Genomic DNA, 23,957 nt, shown 5'->3' with positions numbered 1-23,957 from the left:
CAGAGAGTATAGTCTACCCCGAGGAGGAGTGGTCCCCGGAAGGAGATCAATACTACAATCATACGACCGGTGAGGAGGAAGAGAGTTGGCTCGGGACCGACTGAAGACCGTGCGCAGATCATGATATTCCTCCGGCACTCCTGTCAAATCGCCAGGTTCCTCCTGAGAAGTGGGGACAGAAGAAATGGGAGGGATGGCAGACATTAAGCACTTCACATGACAAGATACGTTCCAGGATAGGATAGAATTACAAGACCAATTAATAGAAGGATTATGACATACTAGCCAGGGATGACCCAAAACAACTGGTGTAAAAGGTGAACGAAAAATCAAAAAAGAAATAGTCTCACTGTGGTTACCAGATACTGTGAGAGTTAAAGGTAGTGTCTCAAATCTGATACTGGGAAGATGACTACCATCTAAGGCAAACATGGGCGTAGGCTTGTCTAACTGTCTGAAAGGAATGTTATGTTTCCGAACCCATGCTTCGTCCATGAAACAACCCTCAGCCCCAGAGTCAATCAAGGCACTGCATGTAGCACCCGAACCGGTCCAGCGTAGATGGACCGACATAGTAGTACAGGATCTAGATGAAGAGACCTGAGTAGTAGCGCTCACCAGTAGCCCTCCGCTTACTGATGGGCTCTGGCCTCTTACTGGACATGAATAAACAAAATGTCCATCAAATCCGCAATAGAGGCACAGGCGGTTGGTGATCCTCCGTTCCCTCTCCTTAGTCGAGATGCGAATCCCTCCCAGCTGCATGGGCTCAGTCTCAGAGCCAGAGGAGGGAGATGGTTGCGATGCGGAGCAGGGAAACACCGTTGATGCGAGCTCTCTTCCACGAGCCTGGTGACGAAGATCTACCCGTCGTTCTATGCGGATGGCGAGAGCAATCAAAGAGTCCACACTGGAAGGAACCTCCCGAGAGAGAATCTCATCTTTGACCACTGTGTGGAGTCCCTCCAGAAAACGAGCGAGCAGCGCCGGCTCGTTCCAGTCACTAGAGGCAGCAAGAGTACGAAACTCAATAGAGTAATCCGTTATGGATCGATCACCTTGGCATAGGGAAGCCAGGGCCCTAGAAGCCTCCCCACCAAAAACTGAACGGTCAAAAACCCGAATCATCTCCTCTTTAAAGTTCTGGTAATTGTTAGAACAATCAGCCCTTGCCTCCCAGATAGCTGTGCCCCACTCTCGGGCCCGGCCAGTAAGGAGTGAAATGACGTAAGCAACCCGAGCTCTCTCACTAGAGTATGTGTTGGGTTGGAGAGAGAACACAATATCACACTGGGTGAGAAAGGAGCGGCACTCCGTGGGCTGCCCGGAGTAGCAAGGTGGGTTATTAACCCTAGGTTCCGGAGGCTCGGCAGGCCAGGAAGTAACAGGTGGCACGAGACGAAGACTCTGGAACTGTCCAGAGAGGTCGGAAACCTGAGCGGCCAGGTTCTCCACGGCATGGCGAGCAGCAGACAATTCCTGCTCGTGTCTGCCGAGCATGGCTCCTTGGATCTTGACGGCAGTGTTACGAGCCTCTGTAGTCGCTGGGTCCATTCCTTGGTCGGATCCTTCTGTTATGCAGGTGAATGAGGACCCAAAAGCGACTTGGCGAAAACAGAGTTTTTAATCCAGTAAGAAACTTTACAAAACAAAAAGCATAATACTACTCGTAAAGACGAGAACAGACTGGAGACTTGATCGAGAACTGCAGGTTGCCTCGGGAAGGCACTTGAACCTAGCAGACTCAGACACCTGCTCACCACGCAGCATCTGAGGGAAACACGACACGACAGGGCAAAACATAGACACAGCACGGTGAATTATAGATGAGGATCCGACGGGGCAGGAACGGAAAACAAGGAGAGAAATAGGGACTCTAATCAGGGAAAAGGATCGGGAACAGGTGTGGGAAGACTAAATGATTGATTAGGGGAATAGGAACAGCTGGGAGCAGGAACGATAGAGAGAAGAGAGAGCGAGAGAGTGAGAGAGGGAGGGGGAGAGAGAGGGATAGAAAGAGGGAAAGAACCTAATAAGACCAGCAGAGGGAAACGAATAGAAGGGGAAGCACAGGGACAAGACATGATAATTAATGACAAAACATGACATGATCGGCCTCCGACTGCAAGGCACTACAGAGTGTAGTATGTACGGCCCAGTACATCATTGGGGCCAAGACTCCTGCCATCCAGTACCTCTATACCAGGCAGTGTCAGAGGAAGGCCCTAAAAATTGTCAAAGATTCCAGCCACCCTAGTCATAGACTGTTCTCTCTGCTACTGCACGGCAAAGGGTACCGGAGTGCCAAGTCTAGGTCCAAAAGGCTTCTTAACAGCTTCCATCCCCAAGCCATAAGACCCCTGAACAGCTAATAAAATGGCTACCCCAGACATTGTCCTCCCACCCCCTCTTTATGCTCCTGCTACTCTCTGTTTATTATCTATGCATAGACACTTTAACTCTATGTAACAGGGTTGGTTATGTTTCCACTTGCCTCTAAAGAAATGTGTATTTAATGTTCAAGCATTGTTATTGGTTGGTTCAATTCTGATGACAATAGGCATATTGTTATTGGCCCCGCTTGCAGATGGGGGAGATGGCGAATGTCAGGTCTCCCCAGTATGAACATGTGATGCAAGGTGTAGGTCACGTTCTGAATACTGTATTCTATTTTTATATTTTATAATGTGTACAAGTTTGCTGTACATTGCTGATTTATACATGTGTGGGTATATGGGACCTGTTAGGAATTGAAGGGCTTTCTGGGGTGTTCTTTGGTATATGATTGCTGTATATAAGTGCTAGCATTAGCTAGCATGCACCGATGTAATGGTCACATTAGATCACTGCTAGCACAGTTGATTTAATGCTACAGATTTTACAATCGACAGCCATCAACATCATTAAGCCCTGCACAACTAACGTGCTGCTTCCTATTTAACTACAGATAATAAATAACGTTCAACTGGGACCACTGGCTGAGGTGATTTCTTTGAACCTATTTAACTACAGATAATAAATAACGTTCAACTGGGACCACTGGCTGGGGTGATTTCTTTGAACAAAACTCAATGCAAGGAGAGTATCATTAATATCTGTTACACTGGTGCCGTGACCCGGATTCTTGTCTTTGCTGGACATTGGGTCATAAACCAATCTCTTTAATGCTATGTGTGTAAAGTAAGCAGGTGCAGGCACTAAATTAACGCATTCATGGATTAAGTTAACGTCTTCATGCACTAAGTTAAAACCTACATGCATCAAATAAGCCCGTGCAGCTGCTACATGTGCTAAATAAGCGGTCCTGCACACATCAAATTAATGCAGACAGCTGCTAACTACACCTACACAAGCTAACTTAACGCATTCTTTAATATGCACATTTTACCAGCCAATTTCCCTAGCTCCTCCTTTCAACCAGATTTCATTAAATCGGTGTATAGTCCGTTTGATGCAACAACATCCCAATTGAAGAGGACAAGAACAGACTCTAAATGGCTGCACTCGGGTTCTGCTCTCCGAATATCCTGGATTTGATATTCTTCAGTCCACATTAACAAGGTTGATTAGTTTTAAATACTATTATTACTTAATCATAAAGTTGATCAGCTAGCTAACACAGAGGATGGATCTGTGTATGGCTACACAGCTATGTTGAAGGCTCAGACACTGAGACAGCAGTGCAAGTAACTTGCGCCATCTTGTAATATTTTTTTTCAGCCCTGCTAGCTACATACAGTAAATTGTCGAGGAGTACGGACGTCAAACATGATTTTGTATTTTTAGGCAAATCAACAACTGAAGATCTAAAACTTCAGGCAGGCTGGCTGGCAGCTATAATTTCAATGCTACCTGCCCTTAGCTGCACTAGCTCGCGATTAGCATGAAAACATATACAAAGCACATTTGACCTAGGACAACACGGTAAAAACTTTGCTAATATCTACAACATACCAGCTTTCCAACAGCACAGATAATACTTTTGAATACCCTTTGGAATATTAATGCTTCATCTAAGTCTAATTGTTATGCAGGTGAATGAGGACCCAAAAGCGACTTGGCGAAAACAGAGTCTTTATTCCAGTAAAGGAAATAGGCAATACTCCTAGACAAATCGGAGCAGAAAACAAAACATAAAAAACTAATTCCACTCGTAGTGACGAGGACAGGCTGGAGACTCGACCATAAACTGTAGGTTGCCTCGGGAAGGCACCGACCGTAGCAGACTCAGACACCTGCTCACACGCAGCATCTGAGGGAAACAAGACACGACAGGGCGAGACAAAGACACAGCACGGCGAACAATATACAAGGATCCGACAGGCCAGAAACGGAAAACAAAGGGAGAAATAGGGACTCTAATCAGAGGACAAGATAGGGAACAGGTGTGGAAAGACTAAATGAGTGAGTAGGAGAATGAGGAACAGCTGGGAGCAGGAACGGAACGATAGAGAGAGGAGAGAGAGGGAGGGAGAGAGAGAGAGATAGAAAAAGGGAACGAACCTAATAAGACCAGCAGGGGGAAACGAACAGAAGGGAAAGCATAATGACAAGACAATATAAGACAAAACATGACAGTACCCCCCCCACTCACCGAGCGCCTCCTGGCGCACTCGAGGAGGAATCCTGGCGGCAACGGAGGATATCATCAATCAGCGAACGGTCCAGCACGTCCCGAGACGGAACCCAACTCCTCTCCTCAGGACCGTAACCCTCCCAATCCACTAAGTATTGGTGACCCCGTCCCCGAGAACGCATGTCCATGATCTTCCGTACCTTGTAAATAGGTGCGCTCTTGACAAGGACGGGGGGGGGGGGGGGAAGACGAACGGGGGTGCGAAGAAAGGGCTTGACACAGGAGACATGGAAGACAGGATGGACGCGACGAAGATGTCGCGGAAGAAGCAGTCGCACAGCGACAGGATTGACGACCTGGGAGACACGGAACGGACCAATGAACCGCGGAGTCAACTTACGAGAAGCTGTCGTAAGGGGAAGGTTACGAGTGGAAAGCCACACTCTCTGGCCGCAACAATACCTAGGACTCTTAATCCTACGTTTATTGGCGGCTCTCACAGTCTGTGCCCTGTAACGGCAAAGTGCAGACCTCACCCTCCTCCAGGTGCGCTCACAACGTTGGACAAACGCTTGAGCGGAGGGAACGCTGGACTCGGCAAGCTGGGATGAGAACAGAGGAGGCTGGTAACCCAGACTACTCTGAAACGGAGATAACCCGGTAGCAGACGAAGGAAGCGAGTTGTGAGCGTATTCTGCCCAGGGGAGCTGTTCTGCCCAAGACGCAGGGTTTCTAAAAGAAAGGCTGCGTAGTATGCGACCAATCGTCTGATTGGCCCTTTCTGCTTGACCGTTAGACTGGGGATGAAACCCGGAAGAGAGACTGACGGACGCACCAATCAAACGACAGAACTCCCTCCAAAACTGTGACGTGAATTGCGGACCTCTGTCTGAAACGGCGTCTAACGGAAGGCCATGAATTCTGAACACATTCTCGATGATGATTTGTGCCGTCTCCTTAGCGGAAGGAAGCTTAGCGAGGGGAATGAAATGTGCCGCCTTAGAGAACCTATCGACAACCGTAAGAATCACAGTCTTCCCCGCAGACAAAGGCAGACCGGTAATGAAGTCTAAGGCGATGTGAGACCATGGTCGAGAAGGAATGGGAAGCGGTCTGAGACGACCGGCAGGAGGAGAGTTACCTGACTTAGTCTGCGCGCAGTCCGAACAAGCAGCCACGAAACGGCGCGTGTCACGCTCCTGAGTAGGCCACCAAAAGCGCTGGCGAATAGAAGCAAGAGTACCTCGAACGCCGGGATGACCAGCTAACTTGGCAGAGTGAGCCCACTGAAGAACAGCCAGACGAGTAGAAACAGGAACGAAAAGAAGGTTACTAGGACAAGCGCGCGGCGACGCAGTGTGCGTGAGTGCTTGCTTAACCTGTCTTTCAATTCCCCAGACTGTCAACCCGACAACACGCCCATAAGGAAGAATCCCCTCGGGATCAGTAGAAGCCACAGAAGAACTAAAGAGACGGGATAAGGCATCAGGCTTGGTGTTCTTACTACCCGGACGGTAAGAAATCACAAACTCGAAACGAGCGAAAAACAACGCCCAACGAGCTTGACGTGCATTAAGTCGTTTGGCAGAACGGATGTACTCAAGGTTCTTATGGTCTGTCCAAACGACAAAAGGAACGGTCGCCCCCTCCAACCACTGTCGCCATTCGCCTAGGGCTAAGCGGATGGCGAGCAGTTCGCGGTTACCCACATCATAGTTGCGTTCCGATGGCGACAGGCGATGAGAAAAATAAGCGCAAGGATGAACCTTATCATCAGACTGGAAGCGCTGGGATAGAATGGCTCCCACGCCTACCTCTGAAGCGTCAACCTCGACAATGAATTGTTTAGTGACGTCAGGAGTAACGAGGATAGGAGCGGACGTAAAACGTTCTTTGAGAAGATCAAAAGCTCCCTGGGCGGAACCGGACAAATTAAAACACGTCTTGACAGAAGTAAGAGCTGTGAGAGGGGCAGCAACTTGACCGAAATTACGAATGAAACGCCGATAGAAATTAGCGAAACCTAGAAAGCGCTGCAACTCGACACGTGACCTTGGAACGGGCCACTCACTGACAGCTTGGACCTTAGCGGGATCCATCTGAATGCCTTCAGCGGAAATAACAGAACCGAGAAAAGTGACGGAGGAGACATGAAAAGAGCACTTCTCAGCCTTCACGTAGAGACAATTCTCTAAAAGGCGCTGGAGTACACGTCGAACGTGCTGAACATGAATCTCGAGTGACGGTGAAAAAATCAGGATATCGTCAAGGTAGACAAAAACAAAGATGTTCAGCATGTCTCTCAGAACATCATTAACTAATGCCTGAAAAACAGCTGGCGCATTGGCGAGACCAAACGGCAGAACCCGGTACTCAAAATGCCCTAACGGAGTGTTAAACGCCGTTTTCCACTCGTCCCCCTCTCTGATGCGCACGAGATGGTAAGCGTTACGAAGGTCCAACTTAGTAAAGAACCTGGCTCCCTGCAGAATCTCGAAGGCTGATGACATAAGGGGAAGCGGATAACGATTCTTAACCGTTATGTCATTCAGCCCTCGATAATCCACGCAGGGACGCAGAGTGCCGTCCTTCTTCTTAACAAAAAAAAACCCCGCCCCGGCAGGGGAGGAAGAAGGCACTACGGTGCCGGCGTCAAGAGACACAGACAAATAATCCTCGAGAGCCTTACGTTCGGGAGCCGACAGAGAGTATAGTCTACCCCGAGGAGGAGTGGTCCCGGGAAGGAGATCAATACTACAATCATACGACCGGTGAGGAGGAAGGGAGTTGGCTCTGGACCGACTGAAGACCGTGCGCAGATCATGATATTCCTCCGGCACTCCTGTCAAATCGCCAGGTTCCTCCTGAGAAGTGGGGACAGAAGAAACGGGAGGGATAGCAGACATTAAACACTTCACATGACAAGAAACGTTCCAGGATAGGATAGAATTACTAGACCAATTAATAGAAGGATTATGACATACTAGCCAGGGATGACCCAAAACAACAGGTGTAAAAGGTGAACGAAAAATCAAAAAGGAAATAGTCTCACTGTGGTTACCAGATACTGTGAGGGTTAAAGGTAGTGTCTCATATCTGATACTGGGGAGATGACTACCATCTAAGGCGAACATGGGCGTAGGCTTCTCTAACTGTCTGAAAGGAATGTCATGTTTCCGAGCCCATACTTCGTCCATAAAACAACCCTCAGCCCCAGAGTCTATCAAGGCACTGCATGTAGCACCCGAACCGGTCCAGCGTAGATGGACCGACATAGTAGTACAGGATCTTGATGGAGAGACCTGAGTAGTAGCGCTCACCAGTAGCCCTCCGCTTACTGATGAGCTCTGGCTCTTACTGGACATGAATTGACAAAATGTCCAGCAAGTCCGCAATAGAGGCACAGGCGGTTGGTGATCCTCCGTTCCCTCTCCTTAGTCGAGATGCGAATACCTCCCAGCTGCATGGGCTCAGTCTCTGAGCCAGAGGAGGGAGATGGTTGCGATGCGGAGCGGGGAAACACCGTTAACGCGAGCTCTCTTCCACGAGCTTGGTGACGAAGATCTACCCGTCGTTCTATGCGGATGGCGAGAGCAATCAAAGAGTCCACACTGGAAGGAACCTCCCGGGAGAGAATCTCATCTTTAACCTCTGCGTGGAGTCCCTCCAGAAAACGAGCGAGCAGCGCCGGCTCGTTCCAGTCACTAGAGGCAGCAAGAGTGCGAAACTCTATAGAGTAATCCGTTATGGATCGATCACCTTGACATAGGGAAGCCAGGGCCCTAGAAGCCTCCCTACCAAAAACTGAACGATCAAAAACCCGAATCATCTCTTCTTTAAAGTTCTGGTAATTGTTAGAACAATCAGCCCTTGCCTCCCAGATAGCTATGCCCCACTCTCGAGCCCGGCCAGTAAGGAGTGATATGACGTAAGCAACCCGAGCTCTCTCTCTAGAGTATGTGTTGGGTTGGAGAGAGAACACAATATCACACTGGGTGAGAAAGGAGCGGCACTCCGTGGGCTGCCCGGAGTAACAAGGTGGGTTATTAACCCTAGGTTCCGGAGGCTCGGCAGACCAGGAAGTAACAGGTGGCACGAGACGAAGACTCTGGAACTGTCCAGAGAGGTCGGAAACCTGAGCGGCCAGGTTCTCCACGGCATGACGAGCAGCAGACAATTCCTGCTCGTGTCTGCCGAGCATGGCTCCTTGGATCTCGACGGCAGTGTTACGAGCATCTGTAGTCGCTGGGTCCATTCTTAGGTCGGATCCTTCTGTTATGCAGGTGAATGAGGACCCAAAAGCGACTTGGCGAAAACAGAGTCTTTATTCCAGTAAAGGAAATAGGCAATACTCCTAGACAAATCGGAGCAGAAAACAAAACATAAAAAACTAATTCCACTCGTAGTGACGAGGACAGACTGGAGACTCGACCATAAACTGTAGGTTGCCTCGGGAAGGCACCGACCGTAGCAGACTCAGACACCTGCTCACACGCAGCATCTGAGGGAAACAAGACACGACAGGGCGAGACAAAGACACAGCACGGCGAACAATATACAAGGATCCGACAGGACAGAAACGGAAAACAAGGGGAGAAATAGGGACTCTAATCAGAGGACAAGATAGGGAACAGGTGTGGAAAGACTAAATGAGTGAGTAGGAGAATGAGGAACAGCTGGGAGCAGGAACGGAACGATAGAGAGAGGAGAGAGAGGGAGGGAGAGAGAGAGAGATAGAAAAAGGGAACGAACCTAATAAGACCAGCAGGGGGAAACGAACAGAAGGGAAAGCATAATGACAAGACAATATAAGACAAAACATGACACTAATGAACAACTTCAGACATAAACCAGGAACGTTAACGTGAGTACTATGGCACTGTTTGAACAGGAATCGCAGTCCCATGCCATCTCTATTTTCACAAAATTGTCATCTTGCAGAATGGAAAACATGCAGAGGAGCCTTGAGTGGGCTAGGGGGAGGCTGATAAATGTCACTTCAGCAGACGCCCTAGTTGATCAAGTATCTCAGTTCATTCAGGAGATTCGTACGTCTAGCTGGCATGCACAACAAGCATTGTAGTGGGTGTGGTTGGGCATACTGTTGATTTTTTTTGCTCACTCTTTAGTTTCCTGCTGCCCATTCTATTCGTTCTTGGTCAACATTTCTATTTATGTCTTGGCTTTAAAATCCAATATTATAAAAACATTACTTGGTCACAATTTGTGACAGTTACTATAATTTAAAAGTGTTTTTGGAATGAGGAGGGTGGGCTGTGCCACAATACATTAAGTAGCCTAAACACAGTGTTGTATTACTGTTACAGCCAGTTCTGGTTACCGGGCTCCTCGGACTTGGAGTGGAGCACCTTGTTATGCCATCACTCAAGAGCAACTGAGGTTTCTGATGAGTTACACTTTTACACCAACAAAGACACTTTTGTTTATGGCAAAATGTATGACTTGAGTAAGACATTTGATTTTTGTATGTTATGTAATGTCCTTCATTTACTGTTTGCCTTCTGTGTGACAGCACTCTATAATGGCATACACAAGCAGGTGGACCGCATTATTGCTGTCTGTCTGTGTCACGCAATGGTCTTAGTATTTTGTGTTTTCCTTATTATTTTGGTCAGGCCAGGGTGTGACATGGGTTTATTGTGGTGTGTTTTGTCTTGGGGTTTTGTTAGGTATTGGGTTTGTGGCTTAGTGGGGGTATCTAGCATAGTCTATGGCTGTCTGGAGTGGTTCTCAATCAGAAGCAGGTGTTTATCGTTGTCTCTGATTGGGAACCATATTTAGGCAGCCATATTATTTGAGTGTTTCGTGGGTGATTGTTCCTGTCTCTGTGTAGTTTCACCAGATAGGCTCGGTCACTTTGGTTTTTCTTTTTTCCTTGTTTTGGAAGAGAAGAGAACGAGCGCCATTCTCCTTGCGGAGATGGTGCTAAATACATCAACACGGTCGGTCCCTGGGATTGGGCTGGCCAACACGATTCGGTTTGCTTGGAAGGAAAAGGAGTTGGAGCCTTTAGGACGGGAAACTTTTGGAAGGATAATATTGATGGGGATTCTAAAGCTGACGGTGAAGGACGTGTTTTGTTTCCAAGGCAACTCGTTGGAGGGAGCATACGGCGTGGCACTATATACAGAGGATTTAGAATTTGAGTGTATTAAATGTTTTTATTTTTTCATGGGGTCTAATTTTACTTTTGTTAGTTTAAATGTAAGGGGTTTAAGGGATTTTGTTAAGAGGAGGGCGGTTTTTAGTTATTTGGAGGGTGTGGGGTTTTATTTTTGTTTTTTACAGGAGGTTCACCTGAGGGATGGAGGGGATGTTAGTAGGTTTAAGAGGGAGTGGGATAAGGGAGAGTCGGTTTGGGGTATTGGGGGGGTGCACTCATCGGGGGTAGGGATTTTGTGTGGGCACAGGGAGGTGAAAGTGGAGGATTCTTTTGTGGTAATGCAGGGGAGGGTTATAGGGGTGGATGTCACGATAAGGGATTGTAAATTTAGATTAGTGGTGGTGTATGGGCCACAGGTGGTGGCAGACAGGAGGGAGATGGTGGACTGTCTGACGCCCCTGTGTGTCACAAATAGGAAATTAGTGATAGGGGGGAATTTTAATACAGATTTAGGAAGAGGGGGGATAGCAGTGCAGGCGCCATTGCCGGGCTAATGGCTTGCCATGGTCTGGTAGGTGGTGGTCTGCACACTACTCCGAAAATGGACGGTCCTACATGGCGCAACTCCAGGGGGGTTGAGCGGAGGCTCGACTATATTTTTGTACCCAGGTCTTTGGGTAAGTTGTCTGGGCGGCTGTTGCCTGTTTTCTTTTCGGATCACGACGGGGTGCTCCTGCAGGTGGGGTCGCCAGTCTGCCTCTTTGGTAGGGGGTACTGGAAGCTAGATTGGGATGTGCTGGAGGAGCAGGCTTTTGTTGACGTGTTTTATGGTTTCTTTTGGAGGCTTGAAGGCCTCCGGTCCATGTGCGAGGGGGTGTTAGAGTGGTGGGAATTAGTTAAGGTGAGGATTAGGGCTTTTATAATAGGGTATTGCAAGAGGAAAAAAAGGGGAGGAGAGGAGTGAGGTGGATCGTATCCAAAGGTTAATTGAACTCGAATACGAGGCAGGCAACCTCGGCGGGTCGTTTGACTGGGAGAGATCCGCAACCCTAAAGGCGCAGCTCAGGGAGTTGCAGGAGCGGAAGGCTCGAGCTTTCCTGGAGCGTGCGCATAGTGGCTTTCTAGAACATAATAAGACTTGTTCTGCTATGTTCTTTAAGTTGGTTAGGGCCAGACAGAGTAGGAAGGCAATGCATGGCGTTAGGGAAGAAAATGGTAGTATAGTTAGAGAACCAGAGGATATGGTCAGGGTGACAACTGATCATTTCCAAGGTTTATTTAAGGAAAGGGAAATAGATGTAGAGCAGGGAAATGTGTTTTTAGAACACTTGTCCAGGGGGTTGCCGGAGGACATTAGAGAAGTGATGGAGGCCCAGATCTCACTAGAAGAGGTTGAGAGCGCTCTTAGGAGGATGGGAAAAGGGAAGGTGCCTGGGATGGATGGGCTGCCGGCTGAGTTTTATCTCAAGTTTTGGGGTATACTTGGACCAGTGGTCCTCGAAGTCTTGAAGGCCATCCTTGAGACAGGGGTCCCGGGGGGATTAATGGCTGTTGGTGTGCTGTCACTTTTATATAAGAAGGGGGAAGTAACAGACCTTGGCAACTGGCGGCCGTTGACCATGCTGTGTGTAGATTACCAGCTACTTGCAAAGGTTTTAGCAGACCGGTTGCGCACAGCCCTTCCCTACGTCGTTTATGAGGATCAGACGTGCGGGGTAGAGGGCCGCTCTATTAGATGGAACCTACAGTTAATCAGGGACTCCATCGCTTGGGTTGAAGATAGAGGACTGCCTTTAATGGTAGCAGCGCTAGATCAGGCGAAAGCCTTTGATCGCGTGAATAGATCCTTTTTATTCAGAGTGTTAGGTCGATTAGGATTTGGTGAGAAGTTTATAGGATGGATTCGTACATTATATGTCGGAGCGGGGTGCCGAGTTAGTGTAAATAGTCACTTGGGTGACGTTTTTGACCTCTCGTCTGGGGTCAGGCAGGGGTGCCCACTCTTGGCTCTCCTCTTCGTTCTGTACATGGAGCCTCTGGGGGCTGCCATTAGGGCAGACACAGGGGTGGAAGGCTTGCTGATCCCTGGAAGTGGTGGGCTGTGTGTTAAGATGATGCAGTATGCCGACGACACTACCTTGTTGTTGTGCAAGGACTCGTGCCAGACAAGGTCCCTTGACATCTTTGGGGATTTCACCCGAGCGTCGGGAGCAGTTCTGAACCATGCAAAAAGTTGATGTGCCTGGGGGGTTATCTCTCTGTGAGGGGGCCCTGAGGATTCTCGGGGTCCATTTTGAGACCTCCGGCTCAGCGATGCTAAACTGGAACATGCGTATTGCAGTGGTACAGAGGAAGCTAGCAATGTGGAAGGCTAGGTATTTGTCTTTTATGGGCAAAGTCCTGGTCCTAAAGGTGGATGTGTTGCCGTCTCTTTTGTATTTGGCATACATCTACCCTATTGCCGGCTTGTCTGAGGAGGCCTCTAGAGAGGCTTGTGTTTCAGTTTATGTGGAGTGGCAGGTGCGAGTGGGTCGCCAGGGCACGCATGATCTGTCCCATCGGGGAGGGAGGTAGGGGGGTACCACATTTCCCCCTCAAGCTGGACAAATTTTTTGTTTCTTTCTTGTTAACGGAGCTTGCTCAGCCATTGATACATCCGTTCGGTTACCTCCTGCGGGTGTTCTTCTCGTATCAGGCGAGAAGCATAATGGTGTGGTCTAACACGGGTCCTCGGGCGGAACAGCTGCCGTGGCACTTTGGTCATGCGGTCAAGTGGCTGCGTACGCACCCTGAGGTTGTAGTTGCCCAAGTAGGTTTAGATCACAGGCACCTGTACGAGGAGGTCAGAAAGGCAGGGAGTCCGGCGCCTGTAGTGGGCTGTCAGGATTTGGCCAGGGTTGTTCCGGTTTTTGGTCACTAGATGCCCCCATTGTGCCTTTTGACCTTTTCTTTTCCCTTGATCCCCATTATTATTTGCACCTGTGCCTCGTTTCCCTTGATTGTATTTAAACCCATTGTTTTACTCAGTTCTTTGCTCTGTGTTTGTATGTTAGCACCCAGCCCTAGTACTCTGTGAACTCTTGTTGATCCCGGTGGACTCTCTTGTGGAATTCTGTTTTTTGTTCTTGTTTGTTTGTTTTTAAGTATCTTTTGAGGCTTTTTGTGCTATACCTTCCACCTTGTGGATTTACCTTTTTGTCTTGGAGGATTACCTTTGTTCTTGTAGGATTCCTTTTGAGGTTGTGGAGTTACATGTTTTCCTGAAGAACTTCACTTTTTACTTCATTAAATACACCGTCTCAAGTACTGCTGTGTCTGCCTCATCTTCTGGGTTCTGCTGACTATTCGTGGCTCAGTTGGTTTAGTGACTGTTTCTCACTCCGGAGACCCGGGTTCGTAACCGGGTCCTGACAGAAACACAGAGCCAGAAATGAACCCAGAGGCAGCCAGTTCCCAGGACCTTGTTGCCATGCTGTCCCACCACCAGGAGACTGTCCAACGCCCTGGTTCAGCAAGAGGCCTTAATGGCTAGACATTCTCATCTTCTGTCGGAGATGCTGACTTCCATAAAGCAGATATCTGATTGACTTACCCCGGCAACAGTTCCCGTCCCAGTACCTCAGATTCATGTACCCATGGCAGTTAACCCTCTGGCTGAACCTCGTCTTCCACCTCTCCAATGGTTCTCAGGTGATCCAAGTGCTTGTAAAGGGTTTCTCACCCAATGTTCTCTCTCCTTCGAGCTGCAACCCTCGTCGTTCCCCACCGACCGGTCTAAGATCGCATATATCATCACCCTGCTGTCGGAAAAAGCCCTGGCCTGGGCTACTGCTGTGTGGGATGCCCATAGTTCCTGCTGTGCCAGCTACTCTGCCTTTGCTGAGGAATTCAAATGAGTGTTTCAAGGCCCAAGCAGTGGTCCTGACTCAGCCAAACAGCTCCTGACTCTCCACCAAGGTCGGCGCAGCGTTACGGACTATGCCATCCAGTTCCGCATGGTGGCAGCAGCGAGTGGCTGGAACAACGAGGTGCTCACGGTGTGCTTTCTGAAAGGCCTTTCTGACACTATCCAAGATGAACTGGCCACTCGGGAACCACCGGACAAACTCGAGTCCCTGATCAAGTTGGCCTCATGCATTGACCAGCGTCTGAGAGAGAGAGAGAACTCAACCGTAGACCTCTAGCCCCTATCAGTCCCAGCTCCGAGTCCCCACCTTTATCCTCGCTGGCTCCATTGGAACTCATGCAGATTGGACGCATCTCCCAGGCTGAGAGAGACCGCCGGATGAGGGAGCGACGCTGTCTATATTGCGGCAAACCGGGCCATTTCCGTTCCACGTGTCCCGGGCTCCAGGGAAATGCTCTGTCCCGTACAGACCGGGGGGAACTGTAACGGGAAACATAACCTTCTCCCATCCGTCTGCTCATTCCAGTCATCCTTTCCTGGGACAACCACAAGCTTCACCTTCAAACCTTGGTAGACTCTTGGATGCTGTCTGGGCGAAGGAGAATGGCGTTCCCTCTGAACCTCTAAGTGACCCCATGAGGGTTACTACATTGGATGGAAGCCCTTTGGGATCTGGACTTGTCACTCATGTCACTACCTCCTTGCGACTTTCAGTTTCACAACACCAGGAATTGATGAACTTTCATTTGATCTCCTGTTCCGAGTTCCCTCCCGTCCTTGGATACCCCTGGCTTCACAGCCATAACCCTCACATCGACTGGTCTGTGGGCACTATCAAGCAGTGGGGTCCTACGTGCCAAGCTACTTGTATTTTCCCGAATTCCCCGAGTTCTACTCCCGAGTCTTTAGAATCCATCGACCTGACCCGAGTTCCCGAGTGTTACCATGACCTCAAACTGGTATTTAGCAAACAGAGGGCCACCATGCTACCACCCCATAGACCTTATGATTGCCCCATCGAACTGTTTCCGGGCACTTGCCCCCCCAGGGGTCGGATCTTTTCCCTATCTCCACCCGAACGAGCTGCTATGGATACCTACATCAAGGACGCTCTGGAAGCAGGCCTCATGCATCCATCCACCTCCCCGGCGGGAGCAGGGTTTTTCTTTGTGGCCAAGAAAGACGGTAGATTACGTCCTTGCATCGACTACCGGGGACTCAATGCCATAACCGTCCGTAACCGTTACCCGCTACCCCTTATGGTCACAGCCTTCGAGCTGCTCCAGGAAGCAGTTGTTTTCACTAAGCTTGACCTGCGGAACGCATACCATCTTGTGCGGATCAGACCTGGTGACGAGTGGAAGACCGCTTTCAACACGCCTACTGGTCACTATGAATACTTGGTGATGCCCTTCGGCCTGACCAACGCCCCAGCGGTGTTCCAAGCGCTCATAAACGATGTGCTTAGGGATATGCTTAACATATTTGTGTTCGTTTACTTGGATGACATCCTCATCTTTTCGAGCTCTCTTCAAGAACACACAAAGCATGTCAGACAAGTACTCAAACGCCTCCTAGACAGCCATCTGTACGTTAAGCCGGAAAAATTTGAATTCCATTCATCCCGAGTACAATTCCTGGGATTTGTAGTGGAACCCGGTCGAGTCCAAATGGACCCCAGGAAGGTAGGGGCGGTAGCGGATTGGCCCACCCCCAAATCCGTTAAGGAAGTTCAGCGTTTCCTGTGCTTCACTAACTTTTACCGCAAGTTCATCAAGAACTTCAGCTTGGTGGCAGCCTCTCTCTCAGCTTTAACCAAGGGTGGCAATGCAAGGTTTTTGTGGGGAAGAGAAGCTGAGACGGCCTTCCAAGGATTTAAGCAGCGCGTCCTCTCTGCTCCCATCCTGATACTACCGACTACGGATGAACCGTTTGTGGTGGAGGTAGACGCCTCAGAGGTTGGTGTTGGAGCTGTCCTGTCTCAGAGGGATGAAGACAAGAAGCTTCATCCGTGCGCTTTCTTCTCACACCGGCTTACCCCGGCTGAGAGGAACTACGATGTGGGGGATCGTGAACTCCTAGCGGTTAAGATGGCATTGAAGGAATGGAGACACTGGCTCGAGGGGGCTTCTCACCCATTTCAAGTGCTTACGGACCACAAAAATCTGGAGTATATCCAGCAGGCGAAGCGGTTGAACTCTAGACAAGCTAGATGGTCTCTTTTCTTCAATCGATTCCAGTTTATCCTCACCTATCGGCCCGGGTCGAAGAATCTCAAACCGGATGCCCTGTCCCGAGTCTACGCTCCTGCCATTCGAGATGACACGGACATGCCTGTCCTTCCTGCTGCTAAGATCGTGGCTCCGATCTCGTGGCAAGTTGAGGATACCGTGAGACGAGCTCAAGCTATTGAACCAGACCCGAAAGGAGGTCCTGCCAATCGGTTGTTTGTCCCCAAGGCAGTGAAGACTCAGGTCCTTCTGTGGGGGCACTCCTCTCGCCTCACCTGTCACCCGGGCGTAGGTCGCACCTTGGAGTTCATCCAGCGTAAGTTCTGGTGGCCTACCATAAGAGAAGACGTTGCCACTTTCGTCAATGCTTGCCCCGTGTGCTGCCAGGGCAAATCTTCTCACCTCCGCCCGCAAGGACTCCTTCACCCTTTACCTGTTCCCCACAGACCCTGGTCCCATATCTCGTTGGACTTTATTACTGGCCTTCCTCCATCCCATGGCAATACTACTATCCTAGTCATAATCGACAGGTTTTCAAAGGCGGCCAGGTTCGTCCCTCAGACTAAATTACCATCTGCCAAGGAAATGGCTGAGTTGGTAATTAATCATGTGTTCCGAGTATTCGGCATTCCTCAAGATATGGTTTCTGACAGAGGTCCCCAGTTCGCCTCTAGGTTTTGGAAGGCCTTCTGCCAACTCATGGGGGCTTCTGCCAGTTTATCTTCAGGGTACCATCCGGAGTCCAGCGGCCAAACAGAGGATGAATCAAGAGCTGGAAACCACCCTCCGATGTATGACTCGTAACAACCCGTCCACATGGTCGTCCTTCATTGTTTGGGCCGAATACGCGCACAACACCTTGCGCTCCTCCTCCACTGGTATGTCCCCGCACGAGTGTCAGTTTGGCTATGCCCCTCCATTGTTCCCGGACCAGGAGGCAGAAGTCAGAGTGCCTTCAGCCTTGAAGTTCGTCAGACACTGTCGGTTTATGTGGAGGAAGACCCGTCTTAATCTTATGCGTTCCTCACAGAGGTACCAACAACAAGCCAACAGACGTCGCCTACCCTGCGCCCCGGCCAGAGAGTCTGGCTCTCCACAAGAGACTTACCACTACGGGTGGAGTCTCGCAAGATGTCCCAAAAATACATCGGTCCCTTTAAGGTTGCCAGGAGAGTTAACCCTGTTTCTTATCGCCTACACTTACCCAGATCCCTTAAGATTAATCCCACGTTTCACATTTCCTTATTAAAACCTGTTGTTTTTTCTCCCCTTGTCCCGGCAGACAGACCTCCGCCTCGTGTCATTGAAGGCCAGCCGGCTTATACCGTCCATCGGATACTGGATTCCCGCCGGGTGCAGCGGTCCTGGCAGTATCTGATGGACTGGGAAGGCTACGGTCCCGAGGAGCGCTCCTGGGTTCCTGCCAAAGACATACTGGACCCTGACCTCATTCGTCAGTTCAGGGCCCTCCACCCTGAGAGAGCTGGTAGGAACGTCAGGAGCCGTTCCTAGGGGGGGGATTCTGTCAGGATTTGGCCAGGGTTGTTCCGGTTTTTGGTCACTAGATGCCCCCATTGTGCCTTTTGACCTTTTCTTTTCCCTTGATCCCCATTATTATTTGCACCTGTGCCTCGTTTCCCCTGATTGTATTTAAACCCTTTGTTTTACTCAGTTCTTTGCTCTGTGTTTGTATGTTAGCACCCAGCCCTAGTACTCTGTGAACTCTTGTTGATCCAGGTGGACTCTCTTGTGGAATTCTGTTTTTTGTTCTTGTTTGTTTTTAAGTATCTTTTGAGGCTTTTTGTGCTATACCTTCCACCTTGTGGATTTACCTTTTTGTCTTGGATTACCTTTGTTCTTGTGGAATTCCTTTTGAGGTTGTGGAGTTACATGTTTTCCTGAAGAACTTCACTTTTTACTTCATTAAATACACCGTCTCAAGTACAGCTGTGTCTGCCTCATCTTCTGGGTTCTGCTGACTATTTGTGGCTCAGTTGGTTTAGTGACTGTTTCTCACTCCGGAGACCCGGGTTCGTAACCGGGTCCTGACAAGCACTGGTGGGACTTTGAGTGAAGTGACTGAGGGCAGAAAAGGATGTCAGGGTGCCCAGGAACTTGAAGCTGCTGATCATCTCCATGTCAATTTACAGTAGATGGGAGAATGGTCAAGTATCACCATCTACTTTGTTTTACTTACGCTGAGACTGTTGTGTCCATCGTGTCAGGTCCCACAGCTCCTTCATGTACTCATGATCACCGGTGATCAGGTGTATCATGGTAGTGTTGTCAGCATGTGTAGGTGTTGGGTCCATTCTGGGGATACACATTCTTGTGATAATGTTAAAAAAAAACCCAGAGGCCTGAGTCTGCTAACCAGTTAGTGGGTCAAGATGTTGAAAGCAGAGCTATAAATGAAAACACACAGACTTATGTAAAATGTATACTTGACATTTGTTGGGGATGATAAGCAAACTGTAGTTGGTCCGGTGAATATTTGCTATCATGTGCTACACGATATCTATTGTTCCAGTTTTTAAAATCGATAACGACTGGGCTGCAGTGGAGATGGTAAGAAGTTTCGATATCATGGGGACCTAACTTCTAACGTCCTTTCCTAGTACACCCACACAGACACTGCAGTCAAAAATGCCAACCAGCTGCTCTCCATCCTACAGTGGCTGAGTATGTTTTGCCTGACGTCAAACATTAAAAAGAGTGTCGGATTGAAGTGTCTGGAAAAAATGTAAACAGAAGAGAGGGGATTACCTTTGTCAACTTTACTGGCACAGTGGTTTTAAAATCATTTATAGTTGTAGTCACTTTCAATTAACTCCAAGACCCATAGATTGTTTGTAGGTCATAACATTAACACACGACTGACATTAAATGTTGCTTGACCGTAGATTGGAATACGTGTTTTAATAACATTGGATATTTGATTGGGCTTAATGCTGCACACCTTGCTGTGTTGTACATGCCAACCAAGTGAGAATACTTGATGAATCAGGTCTTCTCTGCTGCGTTATCAGCCTCCCCCTTGCCCACTCCAAGCTCCTCTTCATGGTTCCCTTCTGCAAGACACAATTGTGTGAAAATAAAGTGTAAGAAATGGGAACCCTATTCCTTTGAAGCAGTAGAATATAGTACTGGGCATATGCCTGAAGTTATTTTACCCTAATAGGCTTCGATGGAATGTAAATATTCCAAAAACAAAGTGAACATCTACTCTGTTCGAAAGCTATGTTGTAGATGCCAGCAAAGGTTTTACAAGGTTGTCACTAGCCAAACTTGCTTTTCAGTATCTTCATGCTAATCGCGAGCTAGAGTGACTAACGCTAGCATTGAAATGACAGCCAGTCAGGATGAAGAAGTTGTCTACCTTCAGCTGTTGTTTTGCTTAAATATAAGGCTTTTGTCATGCCCTGGTCTTAGTATTCTGTGTTCTCTTTAATATTTTGGTTAGGCCAGGGTGTGACATGGGTGATTTATGTGGTTTGTTTTGTCTAGGGGTTTTGTAGTTTATGGGATTGTGTTTAGTTAAGTTGTCTAGGAAAGTCTATGGTTGCCTAGAGTGGTTCTCAATCAGAGGCAGGTGTTTATCGTTGTCTCTGATTGGGAACCATATTTAGGCAGCCATATTCTTTAGGTATTTCGTGGGTGATTGTCTCCTGTCTCTGTGTTTTGCACCAGTTAGGACTGTTTTGGTTTTTCCACGTTTCTTGTTTTGTATATTGTTCATTTTTTCATCTTTCATTAAAGATGTATAAAGATAACCACGCTGCATTTTGGTCCTCCTCTCTTTCACCAGAAGAAAACCGTAACAGCTTTGGGCTAAAAACATGTCCTGCTTCAGTACTAGCCAATAAGTCACATTTGGTAGCGTGTCTTCCTTTAGTTACTGACAAAAATAAAACTATAGACAATAGCCCAAAAATTGAGAACTACCAGGATTTTGAGCAGGATGTTTTTGGCAGTATTTCCATTTTCTAATCTATGTATTCCTGGCCCTGCATTCCAAGCAAGAATCTTGCTTATATGGGCACAAGGCGAGATCCAGATGCAGACACAGGAGGCAGATGGTTGGAGTGTTTATTAATCCAAAAAGGGGTAGGCCAGAGAATGGTTGTGTACAGGAAAAAGGTCAAAACCAGTAGGTCTAGTAGGTACCAAAGGGCAGGCAGAATGGTCAGGCTGGCGGCAATGGAGTCCAGAAAACAGGCAATGGTCAAAACCCGGGAGGACTAGCAAAGAGAAGCAAAAAGGTAGTATAGGAAAAAAAACACTCTGGTTGACTTGACAAACATACAAGACAAATTGGCACAGAGAGACAGGAAACACAGGGATAAATACACTGGGGGAAATAAGCGACACCTGGAGGGGGTGGAGACAATCACAAAGACAGGTGAAACAGATCAGGGTGTGACACTTGCTAGTATGTAATTTACCTTGATAGTATTAACATAGTTCAATGTGTTTCCGTGGCTGTTATGGTCAATCAATCAATCAAATGTATTTACATATTTACATCAGCCGACGTCACAAAGTGATATACAGAAACCCAGCCCAAAACACTAAAAAGCAAGCAATGCAGATGTAGAAGCACATGTTGAAATTTTTTTTTCAGGTGGGCTTTTAATAAAACACAAGACGGCGCAGTTCACTTGCGAGTAGCAGTATGGCCGGGCAGAGTTTGAGGCTAACTATATGATATAATATGGCAGGGGTTCGAGGCTATCGACCTTAGGTAAATTAGCTAGCCAGTATCTGACTTAGCTTATGCTAAACACTGCTGATCCTGGTGATGTTAGCTGAATTTTAGAGCCAGTGTTGAGAAACAGATCCTTCCACTGTAAACCAGCTGATAAACTTTATGATTCAGTAACAACAATTTTCAAAGACAAAATCGTTACCTTGTAAAAGTTCATACTCTGCTTGCAGTGGAAAGGAAGTTCCTTCAAACTTAAATCTGAAAGGAGGAGAAAGGGAAATTGGCTAGTAAAATTAGCATATTAAAGCACGCGTGTGTTGGCGTGTGCATGTGTACATTTAGCAGCTGTAGGTGTTAATTTGATTGTGCAGGACTGCTTGCAGACGTTTATTTAGCAAGTTGGATCGTGTGTGCACGTGCTTATTTGACTTATATAGGTGTTAACTTAGAGCGTGAAAACGTTAATTTGGCATCTGCACCTGCTTACTTTACACGGCCACGTGTTTCAAGACCCAATCTGTGTTCCATACTATGGTGTGCATATGAACTGTGTTATTCTGCATGAGCGGAATTCTCAGGAAGCTATAGAAGGCCAAAAGGTTCAAATCCTGTTACCTGTAACACTTCTTAACTTGTAATTATCATTTATCACTTGCTTTTTTCAAGTGTCAAATGTCCTTCTTTGTACATGTGATTTTTTTGCCTGTCTAGTGTGGGTTTATAGATGATTGGAACACTTGTTCAATTTTGTTCACTTGGTCATTTGTACACGTGTTCATTACACCTGTTCAGTGTGCATTACATGCATTCATTACACCTGTTCATTGTGCATTTACAGGTGATTAGAATGCTTGTAATGGTCATTTTTACACGTGTTCATTACACCTGGGTGGGGGCATCTCCCGGAGAGGGGGGCCGACCCCCTGCCCTCACCAGGAAGAGAGGGGGGAGACAGCTAGAGAGGGATGGAAAAACCCGGGGGGGGGGCCACCAGAGAGAGGGCCCGTACCCTGCCCGGGGCCACCAGGGTGTGCTACTAAATTCACCCAGAGAGGGCTGGAGCCAACCTAGGGACTCAGAGCTGATCCCAGGACAGGGGGGTCTGACCTCCACCCGTAGCCGCTTCATCCAGCCAGCACCCTGCCCCAAGGGGTAGTGGGGAGAGGGCCCAGGGGGCGCCACTACATTCAGCCAGCTCGCTGTTCCAGCTCTAGAGAGAAATAGTAATGGCATATTTTTGTAGGCACTAACTCTGCCATGGTTCGTTCGACAGCCTATTGGGTAATAAATGGCATTTTTGTATTTTTTTATTGTTATTGCCAAAAATGACTTATTTGGTAAGTACAGGCTTAGGAAATGTTATACGTTTTGTTCTAAGAGTTCATCTTCATCAGGTAACGTCACATTTTGTGATTTAAAAAAAGGATTTATGCACATAATGGCTTCATAATTGATAAAGGTCATGTTAAATGACTAATACTATCTCATAGAAGAAACGTATACGATCTCCTAAGCCCGTCTTAACCTGACCTTATTTTTGGTAATTTTGTCATATTTCTACCATTATTACATTTACATTTGAGTAATTTAGCAGACACTCTGGTAATAATTTGACTAAATACATATACTGGGATGTCTTTTAGCATTTTCCTCACAGTAACATACACTTTCAGTTTTAGTCTTATTACACCAATTATTTACAGGATCGGTGGGTCCCCGGCAGGACGGTTGAGCTAACGTAGGCTAATGTGATTAGCATGATGAGGTTTTAAGTAACAAGACAATTTCCCAGGAAATAGACATATCTGATATGGGCAGAAAGCGTAAATTCTTGTTAATCTAACTGCACTGTCCAATTTACAGTAACTATTTTAGTAAGATAATACCATACTATTGTTTGAGGAGAGTGCACAGTTATAAACTAGAAAATGTATTAATAAACTAATTAGGCACATTTGGGCAGTCTCGATACAACATTTTGAAGAGAAATACAATGGTTCATTGAATCAGTCTAAAACGTTGCACATACCCTGCTGCCATCTAGTTGCCAAAACCTATATTGCACCTAGTGATATAGTTTATTTATTTTATTTTTACAGGGACAGTACACATTAATCAACATTTCAGTAAAAGTGCCGGTTTTAGCCAGCCGGCTAATGTTCAACCGCAGTCCCTGGGCAGGTTATTATTATTATTATTAATGGCCTTAGTCTTGCATTTCAAAGATGATTGGGGGGGGGGGAAACATCTTTGTGTTATCTTTTACCAGTTGTAATGTATTATATTCTCCTACATTAATTTCACATTTCCACGAACTTCAAAGTGTTTCCTTTCAAATGGTATCAAGATGCATATCCTTGCTTCAGGTCCTGAGCTACAAACAGGTCAATTAAAAACCTCTTGACAATCAG

The 23,957-nt window shown here is 47.6% G+C and overlaps 1 protein-coding gene across 1 annotated transcript in view; it reads left to right on the top strand.

Moving 5' to 3' along the window:
* The first annotated feature begins 3,453 nt into the window (after positions 1–3,453).
* The window catches only part of LOC124037952 (rab GTPase-binding effector protein 2-like), a 36,153-nt gene continuing 15,649 nt past the window's right edge, over positions 3,454–23,957 (top strand). The window contains exon 1 of the mRNA XM_046353254.1: positions 3,454–3,561. The gene's annotated coding sequence lies outside the window, so the exon portion shown is untranslated. The remainder of the gene's footprint in view (positions 3,562–23,957) is intronic.

The sequence above is a fragment of the Oncorhynchus gorbuscha genome, linkage group LG06 (genome assembly GCF_021184085.1).
Source record: "Oncorhynchus gorbuscha isolate QuinsamMale2020 ecotype Even-year linkage group LG06, OgorEven_v1.0, whole genome shotgun sequence".
NCBI lineage: Eukaryota > Metazoa > Chordata > Actinopteri > Salmoniformes > Salmonidae > Oncorhynchus > Oncorhynchus gorbuscha.
Note: the sequence above shows the minus strand (reverse complement) of the source record. Positions and strands in the feature narration are given on the sequence as shown.